The sequence below is a fragment of the Heptranchias perlo genome, chromosome 1 (assembly GCF_035084215.1).
Source record: "Heptranchias perlo isolate sHepPer1 chromosome 1, sHepPer1.hap1, whole genome shotgun sequence".
NCBI classification, from domain to species: domain Eukaryota; kingdom Metazoa; phylum Chordata; class Chondrichthyes; order Hexanchiformes; family Hexanchidae; genus Heptranchias; species Heptranchias perlo.
Genome location: NC_090325.1, coordinates 174,665,726 through 174,675,878, shown reverse-complemented (window position 1 = coordinate 174,675,878; position 10,153 = coordinate 174,665,726).

Here is a 10,153-nt window from a genome sequence, read left to right as displayed (position 1 = left end):
GACCTGTTGGTCATGCAAAATTATGCAGCAGGCAGCATACAACCATGATCTTTAAGCCCCTAGCTGGCTATATTGCAGAGCTCTTCCGGATCGATTCCAGCACCTGAAGTGCACCTTCTACATTGTGCTCAATTATGACTCTGGTGGCTGCATGAACCTCATTGTATCAATGCTGAGGTGTATCCTAAGGTGCACAGGATTCATTAGCTGTGGCTACAGAGAGAGATGCTGATGAGACCATTCTGAGACTCCCCTTTTATGGGCGAAGAGTGTTCACACACTGGATTACCTTAAAATGAATGCACCATTTTGATGTTGATGTTGTGTATATGGACTTTCAAAAGGCATTTCAAAGACATAATAGACTTGTTAGCAAAATTGAAGCCCATGGGATAAAAGGGGCAGTGGCAGTGTGGATACGAAATTGGCTAAGAGACAGAAAGCAGAGAGTAGTGGTGGTGAATGGTTGTTTTTCAGACTGGAGGGAAGTATACAGTGGTGTCCCCCAGAGGTCATAGGAACATAGGAACAGGAGTAGGCCATTCAGCCCCTCGTGCCTGCTCTGCCATTTGATAAGATCATGGCTGATCTGTGATCTAACTCCATATACCTGCCTTAGGCCCATATCCCTTAATACCTTTGGTTGCCAAAAAGCTATCTATCTCACATTTAAATTTAGCTATTGAGCTAGTATCAATTGCCATTTGCGGAACAGAGTTCCAAACTTCTACCACCCTTTGTGTGTAGAAATGTTTTCTAATCTCACTCCTGAAAGGTCTGGCTCTAATTTTTAGACTGTGCCTCCTGCTCCTGGAATCCCCAACCAGCGGAAATAGTTTCTCTCTATCCACCTTATCTGTTCCCCTTAATATCTTATAAACTTCGATCAGATCACCCCTTAACCTTCTAAATTCTGGAGAATACAACCCCAATTTGTGTAATCTCTCCTCGTAACTTAACCCTTGAAGTCCAGATATTATTCTAGTAAACCTACGCTGCTCTCCCTCCAAGGCCAATATGTCCTTCCAAAGGTGCGGTGCCCAGAACTGCTCACAGTACTCCAGGTGCGGTCTAGCCTGGGTTTTGTATAGCTGCAGCATAACTTCTGCCCCCTTGTACTCCAGTCCTCTAGATATAAAGGCCAGCATTCCATTAACCTTATTGATTATTTTCTGCACCTGTTCGAGACACTTCAATGATCTATGTACCTGAACCCCTAAGCCCCTTTGGACATCCACTGTTTTTAACTTTTTACCATTTAGAAAGTATCCTGTTCTATCCTTTTTTGATCCAAAGTGGATGACCTCACATTTGCCTACATTGAATTCCATTTGCCACAGTTTTGCCCATTCACCTGATCTATCAATATCCCTTTGTAATTTTATGTTTTCATCTTTTTTTTATTCGTTCACGGGATGTGGGCGTCGCTGGCGAGGCCAGCATTTATTGCCCATCCCTAATTGCCCTTGAGAAGGTGGTGGTGAGCCGCCTTCTTGATCCGCTGCAGTCCGTGTGGTGACGGTTCTCCCACGGTGCTGTTAGGAAGGGAGTTCCAGGATTTTGACCCAGCGACAATGAAGGAACGGCGATATATTTCCAAGTCGGAATGGTGTGTGACTTGGAGGGGAACGTGCAGGTGGTGTTGTTCCCATGTGCCTGCTGCTCTTGTCCTTCTAGATGGTAGAGGTCGCGGGTTTGGGAGGTGCTGTCAAAGAAGCCTTGGCGAGTTGCTGCAGTGCATCCTGTGGATGGTACACACTGCAGCCACAGGGCGCCGGTGGTGAAGGGAGTGAATGTTTATGATGGTGGATGGGGTGCCAATCAAGCGGGCTGCTTTATCTTGGATGGTGTTGAGCTTCTTGAGTGTTGTTGGAGCTGCACTCATCCAAGCAAGTGTAGAGTATTCCATCACACTCCTGACTTGAGCCTTGTAGATGATGGAAAGGCTTTGGGGAGTCAGGAGGTGAGTCACTCGGCGCAGAATACCCAGCCTCTGACCTGCTCTCATAGCCACAGTATTTATATGGCTGGTCCAGTTAAGTTTCTGGTCAATGGTGACCACCAGGATGTTGATGGTGGGGGATTCGGTGATGGTAATGCCGTTGAATGTCAAGGGGAGGTGGTTAGACTCTCTCTTGTTGGAGATGGTCATTGCCTGGCACTTATCTGGCGTGAATGTTACTTGCCACTTATCATCCCAAGCCTGGATGTTGTCCAGATCTTGCTGCATGCGGGCTCGGACTGCTTCATTATTTGAGGGGTTGCGAATGGAACTGAACACTGTGCAGTCATCAGCGAACATCCCCATTTCTGACCTTATGATGGAGGGAAGGTCATTGTTGAAGCAGCTGAAGATGGTTGGGCCTAGGACACTGCCCTGAGGAACTCCTGCAGCAATGTCCTGGGGCTGAGATGATTGGCCTCCAACAACCACTACCATCTTCCTTTGTGCTAGGTATGACTCCAGCCACTGGAGAGTTTTCCCCCTGATTCCCATTGACTTCAATTTTACTCGGGCTCCTTGGTGCCACACTCGGTCAAATGCTGCTTACAATGCCGCCAATCTTTGTGTCATCAGCAAACATAGAAATGAGGCTTTCTATGCCTTCATCTACGTCGTTAATAAATATTGTGAATAATTGAGGCCCCAAGACAGATCCCTGCGGGACTCCACTCGTCACATCCTGCCAATGTGAGTACCTACCCATTATCCCTACTCTCTGTCGCCTTTCGCTCAGCCAACTTTCTAACCAAGTCCGTACTTTTCCCTCGATTCCATGGGCTTCTATCTTAGCTAACAGTCTCTTACGTGGGACCTTATCAAATGCCATCTGGAAGTCCATATAAATAACATCCATTGACATTCCCCTGTCCACTACTTTAGTCACCTCTTCAAAAAATTCAATCAGGTTTGTCAGGCACGACCTACCTTTCACAAATCCACGCTGGCTCTCTCGGATTAACTGAAAATTCTCAAGGTGTTCTGTCATCCTAGCCTTAATTACAGACTCCAGCATTTTCCCCACAACAGATGTTCGGCTAACTGGTCTATAATTCCCTGGTTTCCCTCTCTCTCCTTTCTTAAAAAGCGGAGTGACGTGCAATTTTCCAATCTAGAGGGATGGTTCCTGAATCGAGAGAACTTTGAAAGATTATAGTTATGGCATCTGCAATGTGCTCACCTACTTCCTTTAAAACCCTGGGATGGAAACCATCTGGTCCTGGGGATTTGTCACTCTTTAGTGCTATTATTTTCTTCATTACTGTTGTTTTAATTATGTTAATTTTATCGAGTCCCTGTCCCCGATTCAATATGAGTTTTCTTGGGATTTCCGGCATGCTATCCTCTTTTTCCGTTGTAAATACTGACGCAAAGTAATTGTTCAACATGTCCGCCATTTTCCCATTGTCAATGACAATATCCTCACTTTCAGTTTTTAAGGGTCCAACACTGCTCCTGACCACCCTCTTTTTCCTAATATAACTATAAAAGTTCTTTGTATTGGTTTTGATATCCCTTGCAAGTTTCTTTTCATACTCACTTTTTGTAGCTCTTACTATCTGTTTTGTGACCCTTTGTTGATCTTTGTATCTTTCCCATTCACCAGGATCTGTGCCATTTTTTGTCTTTTTGTATGCCCTTTCCTTATGTCTTATACTGTCCCTTACCTCTTCAGTTGTCCATGGCTGTTTTTTTTGGCAAGTAGAGTTCTTGCCCCTCAGGGGTATAAACCGGTTCTGTATCACGTTCTGATCATCAGTCGTTTTACCCATTAACAGATTTGCCTAGTTTACTGTGGACAGTCTCTGTCTCATCCCATTGAATTCGGCCTTACCCAAGTCGAGAACCTTAGCAGCTGATTCACTTTTTTCCCTTTCAAACACTACCTTGAACTCGATCATATTATGAACGCTATTGGATATATGTTCACACACAGTTAAGCTGTTAACTAAATCTGGTTCATTACTCATTACTAAATCTAACATGGCTTGCCCCCTTGTTGTCTCTAGGACATACTGCTGTAGAAAACTATCCCGGACACACTCAAGAAATTCACTACCTTTCTGACAGTTGCTAGTCTGCTTTTCCCAATCTATATGAAGGTTAAAGTCCCCCATTAAGACCACTATGCTCTTGTTACACACTTGTCTAATCTCTGCATTTATACAATCAAGCACTTCAGAGCTGCTGCCAGGGGTCCTATACACAACTCCCACTATAGTCTTAGATCCTTTCCTGTTTCTCAATTCAACCCATAAGGTCTCTGTTGGCTGCTTACCCCTCGTTATATCCTCCTTTATCATTGAAGTGATTTCATCTCTAATCACTAAGGCTACTCCTCCCCCTCTTCCATTTTCCCTATCTCTCCTGTAGACCTTATAACCTGGTATATTTAGTTCCCAATCCTGACCATCTTGCAGCCATGTCTCAGTAATAGCTATCCTGTCATACGTTCCAATTTGAATTTGAACCTGTAGTTCATTTAATTTATGTCTTATACTCCATGCATTTGTATATAGAACTCTTAGTTGGGCCACACACCCTAGCCTGACCTTCAGCTTTGATGCTGGGTTAATCGCTTTATGCCTTCTAGTTTTCACTTTATCTGTAGTGCCTAAAGTATACTTTCTGCTGCTCTACGCTTTTCCCTTTCACTTGTTCTTGAACAACTGTTTGTACTATTAGTATTGCAAATTTCCCCTGGGTCTTCCCCTCTCTTGCTGCTCTCAACTTTACTCCCTTCTGACTCCCCGCTCAGGTTCCCATCCCCCTGCCACTCTAGTTTAAACCTTCCCCAACAGCACTAGCAATCATCCCCACGAGGACAATGGTCCCGGCCCTGCGTGGGTGTAACCCGTCACGCTTGTACAGGTCCCACCTTCCCCAGAACTGGTCCAAATGTCCCAGGAATCTAAATCCCTCCCTCCTACACAATCCCTGCATCCACGCATTCATCCGGTCCATTCTCCTGTCCCTATATTCACTAGCATGTGGCACTGGTAGTAATCCTGAGATCACTACCTTCGAGGTCCTGCTTTTTAATTTATCTCCTAACTCCTTAAATTCACCTTGCATTACCTCATCCCTTTTTTTACCTATGTCGTTGGTACCGATATGGACCACGACTACTGGCTGTTCACCCTCCCCCTCCAGAATGCCCTGCAGCCGCTCCATGACATCCTTGACCCTAGCACCAGGGAGGCAACATACCATCCTGGAGTCATGTTTGCGGCTGCAGAAACACTTATCTGTTCCCCTTACAATTGAATCCCCTATCAATATAGCTCTGCCACTCTTCTTCCTCCCCTCCTGTGCAGCAGAGCCACCCGTGGTGCCATGAACTTGGCTCTTGCTGCTTTCCCCTGATAAGCCATCTCCCCCAACAGTATCCAAAGCGGTATATCTGTTTGAGAGGGAGATGGCCCCAGGGGACACCTGCTCTACCTGCCTAGTGCTTTTACTCTGCCTGACGGTCACCCATTTCCTTTCTGCCTGTGTAATCTTTACCTGTGGTGTGACCACCTCACTGAACGTGCTATCCACGATAGTCTCAGCATCACGGATGCTCCACAGTGAATCCACCCGCAGCTCCAGCTCCGAAATGCGGTTGGCCAGTAGCTGCAGCTGGATACACTTCCTGCACACAGGGGGACCATTTGCACACAGTAAGGTCCTATAAACAGCAATGAGACAAATGATGATAATCTGTTTTAGTGGTGTTGGTTGGGGGATAAATGCTGGCCTGGATACCAGGAGAACTCACCTGCTCTTCTTCAAATAGTGCCATGAGATACTTTACATCCACCTGAGGGGCAGGTGGTACCTTGGTTTAACATTGCATCCAAAAGTTGGCTCCTCCAATAGCACTTCCTCCGTACTGCACTGAAGTATTAGCCTGGATTACGTGCTCAGTTCTGTGGAGTGGGGCTTGAACCGATTATCTTTTGACTGAGAGACAAGAGTGTTACCACTGAGCCAAGGCTAAGAAAAAGATAGATTAACAAAGGCTGTCAATAGTTTGCTGCGACTGACCTCAATGCCCTGGGTTCGCAACGAGGAAATCAATTCTTGATTGTTCTACAGCGAATCCTGCTGGAGATTACATATTTTTAGGCAGTTGGTGGCAGAATCAACCTGATCAATATTGTATGCTCCTTCAGGCCCTTAGCAAATTTTCCTGAGCAAAATGCAGATCAGAAAGCCAACTGCCCTCACCTCACTCTATCTGTAGCTTGCTGAAGAAGAGAGAGAATTGGTTGCCGTTTGGAAATTGTTGATCCGTTAAAAGTCCCTGAGAGCAAAGGAAGATCACATTATGAGAGCTGACATATTGTTATCCCATAGAGCAGCCAAGCTACAGGTTGCTGCCAATGCTATTTTACTTATAACACCCATATTTAATAGCAAATCATGGACTTTCACTTGCCACAGAAATCCAGCAATGAGCTTACAGGAGAAAGGCATGCGTGCTGTAGTTGGCACATGAAAGTGATAAGTGGATTGTATCTTGCAATCTAAGGAGCAACATCTCCTTAAACTGGGACAACACAATCTCTTCTAGATGTGAAACTTGCTTTTCTTGAAGACTGAGGAGCATATTTTTCCCCCGCGTATAAAGTTAAAGAAAGTTTATTTTACTAAACAGTGACTATGAGTCAAGCAGCAATCAAATACAAATAAAGTAATCATCAAAGAAAACAGGGAAACCAATGAAATAACTCAAAGTATTTTTTGAATGCTATCGAGTTTTTGTTATGAATCTGTACTGCCAGCCAGCAGCACCAATCAGAAATTTGTTTTAATGGTCTGAAAATCATGGGCAGTGTATGCCTGAATTTCTGACTTGCACTGTCAGTGGGAAGTGGGTTAGTGGATTAGGCACTCAGTCAGTCGGGTGAACTTATCATTTTTCTTCAAAGTTTCTAGCACAATAATCACACAGAAAATTATACAATTCACAATAAAATCAGTAAACTTACCTACACATACCTTTTCTTTGTTTGAAACACCCTAGCAATATTTCCCTCTGGGGGCCAGCCTCTCCTTTAGGTGTCTAAGAGTTCAGTTCATGGGGCTTCTCACAACTATCACTGTGTCAGCAGCTCATCCAGGTAGCAAACTGACTCTCCAAGAATGCCTAACTGTTACTCGGTGCAAGCACCCTGTGGACTACATAATGGTCCTTCTCAACAACACAATTTAGAGCAGAAAACGGGGGCGCATACCACGTCATTTTTTTTAAGGTTCAGAGGTAAAATGGCCATTCATAGAGCGTGACGGGTCTTGCTATTTATAAGTCCTGTTCCCTGTTGCATTCGGTGATAGAAAAGGATTGGCAGCACTAAAAACAGCAAGATAGAGTGAAGTGTGAACTTTGAAATATATATCTGAGCTAATTCTTCATATAAAAAAACAAACTAGAGTAAAGCGTGAAGTTTTAAACTATATTAAGGTAATTTTTTTTTTGTATTAAAAACAATGACAGCCTTTTTCCATTCCCAGCTGCTTGTTGTAGTCGCATAAGTTGGAAGGACAAAAGTAGAAAATGGATAGGAGTTCTGTTACACCTACTTTAGCACCCACTACATTTTCCAATGTCATCTCTGTTTGACGGGGGAATTGCCCACCCAATTGATGGGCAGCTCCATGCAAATGAGGTGATAATGTCAAATGTTCTATTTTCTCTCATTTCCATTTTGTTTGCACCAGGTGGTTTTTTGCATTCATATAAAATCGATATTAAGGGTTGCTAGGTGCTACAGAAAATACAGATGTGAATTCAGAGAACCCATCAGCTACATTTGTAGGATTTTGCTGAAACTTTGGGGTTAATTTTAACCTAACCTGGCCAGCAGCAAACTGACAGGATTGGATCTGCCGTCCATTTTACACCCTGCCTGAGTTTTCAATGGAATGTAAAGTTGGGTGGGGTGTAAAACGGGTGACTGATGCTGTCAGTTTCCCGTCGGGTGGGCTTAGGTTAAAATGACCTCCTTTATTTCTGACTCAATTTTTTAAAATTACTGTTGCCAACTACTTCCCCATCTACCTTTCTGACATTGCTGTGGGGCTGCCATGTTTCCCCCACCCCCACATTTAAGACAGAGCACAGTGGGTTTCCAATTTATGGGAATTCCCCATAAACTTTGTTTTATATAAAAAAAAAGGAGCAATGAAAGGATGCCAGGCTGGTCATGCAACACCAGGGGCACATCACACTCACCCACCCACCAGTACCCCCATCCCACAATATAAAGGCTGAGGTGCTCCTCCCTCCAGCTGACCCAGAAATAGTGCTTTCAGCAGCTTTGCTTTACAAAGGAAATTGAAATGCTGCAACCCGACCTATCGACCCATCCTTTCACATTGTATAGCTTGCTTGCAACCAGCAACACCACAGCACACATGTCAATATTCACTTACCTTCCAGCTCTCATAGAATCATACAGCAAAGAAGGAGGCCATTCGGCCCATCTTGCCTGTGCTGGCTCTTTGAAAGAGATATCCAATTAGTCCCACTCCCCTGCTCTTTCCCCATAACCCTGCAAATTTTTCCTTTTCAAGTATATATCCAATTCCCTTTTAAAAGTTACTATTGAATCTGATTCCACCACCACTTCAGGCAGTGCATTCCAGATCATAACAACTTGCTGCTTAAAAAAACTTCTCCTCATCTCACCTCTGGTTCTTTTGCCAATTATCTTAAGTTGAGGTTGAAGATCAGCCGTGATCTGATTGAATGGCGAAGCAGGCTCGAGGGGCCGTATGGCCTACTCCTGCTCCTATTTTTTATGTTCTTATGTTCTTAAACCTCTGGTTACCGACCCTCCTGCCAGTGGAAACAGTTTCTCCTTATTTACTCTGTCAAAACCCTTCATAATTTTGAACACCTCTACCAAATCTCCCCTTAACCTTCTCTGCTCTAAGGAGAACGATCCCAGCTTCTCTAATCTCTCCACATAACTGAAATCCCTCATCCCTGGTACCATTCTAGTAAATCTCTTCTGCATCCTCTCCAAGGCCTTGACATCCTTCCTAAAGTGTGGCGCCTGAATTGGACACAATACTCCAGCTGAGGCCTAACCAATGATTTATAAAGGTTTAGCATAACTTCCTTGCTTTTGTACTCTATGCTTCTGTTTATAAAGCCCAGAATCCCATATGCTTTTTTAACAACCTTATCAACTTGTCCTTCCACTGTCAAAGATTTATGTATGTATACCCCCAGGTGTCTCTGTTCCTGCACCCACTTTAAAATTGTACCATTTAGTTTATATTGCCTTTCTTCATTCTTCCTTCCAAATTGCATGTCTATATCCTCCTGGAGTCTGTCACTATCCTCCTCACTGTTTACTACATATCTGAATTTTGTGTAATCTGTAAACTTTGAAATTATGTGCTTTATACCCAAGTCCGGGTCATTAATATATATCAAAAAGGGCAGTGATCCTAATTATGTGATTCTACCTCACATCAGCCTCCTCTGAAAAGAGTCCCAGCCTGCTCAATCTTTCCTCATAGTTGCATCCCCTCAATTCTGGTAACATCCTTGTAAATCTTTTCTGCACTTTCTCCAGTCCTTCAAAATTATTTTTATAGTATGGAGATCAAACGTGCACACAGTGCAGAAGTGTGATCTAACCAAGGTTCTATATAAATTTAATATTACCTCCCTGCTTTTGTATTCTATTCCTATTGAAATGAACCCCAATACTTTATTTGCACTCTTTACGGCCTTATCAACTTGTGTTGCTACTTTTAACAATTTATATATCTGTATTCCCATACTTCTTTGCCCATCTACCTAATTTAGTTTCTTACCTTCCAAGAAATAAGTGGCCTCCTTATTCCTCCTCCCAAAATGAACCATCTCACACTTTGCTATGTTGAATTTAATTTGCCTTGTACCTGTGAGCTTTCTCTCAAGTTGGACCTAAATATTTATTTACTGAAGGCCTCGGTCTTGGTTGAGGCCATCAGTGGCAGCCCTCATTCTGATCTTTGGAGGTGGGTAGAATTCTACCTCTTTAAGATCTCTTCTGGTGGAGTCCCTGCTGCAACACTGCTGGAGTTTCATCGGTGGGTTCCCTCATGACAACTGGAATCCCGCCAGGATGCTGTTATGCATATACAGTGAGCTCTGACCCAGGA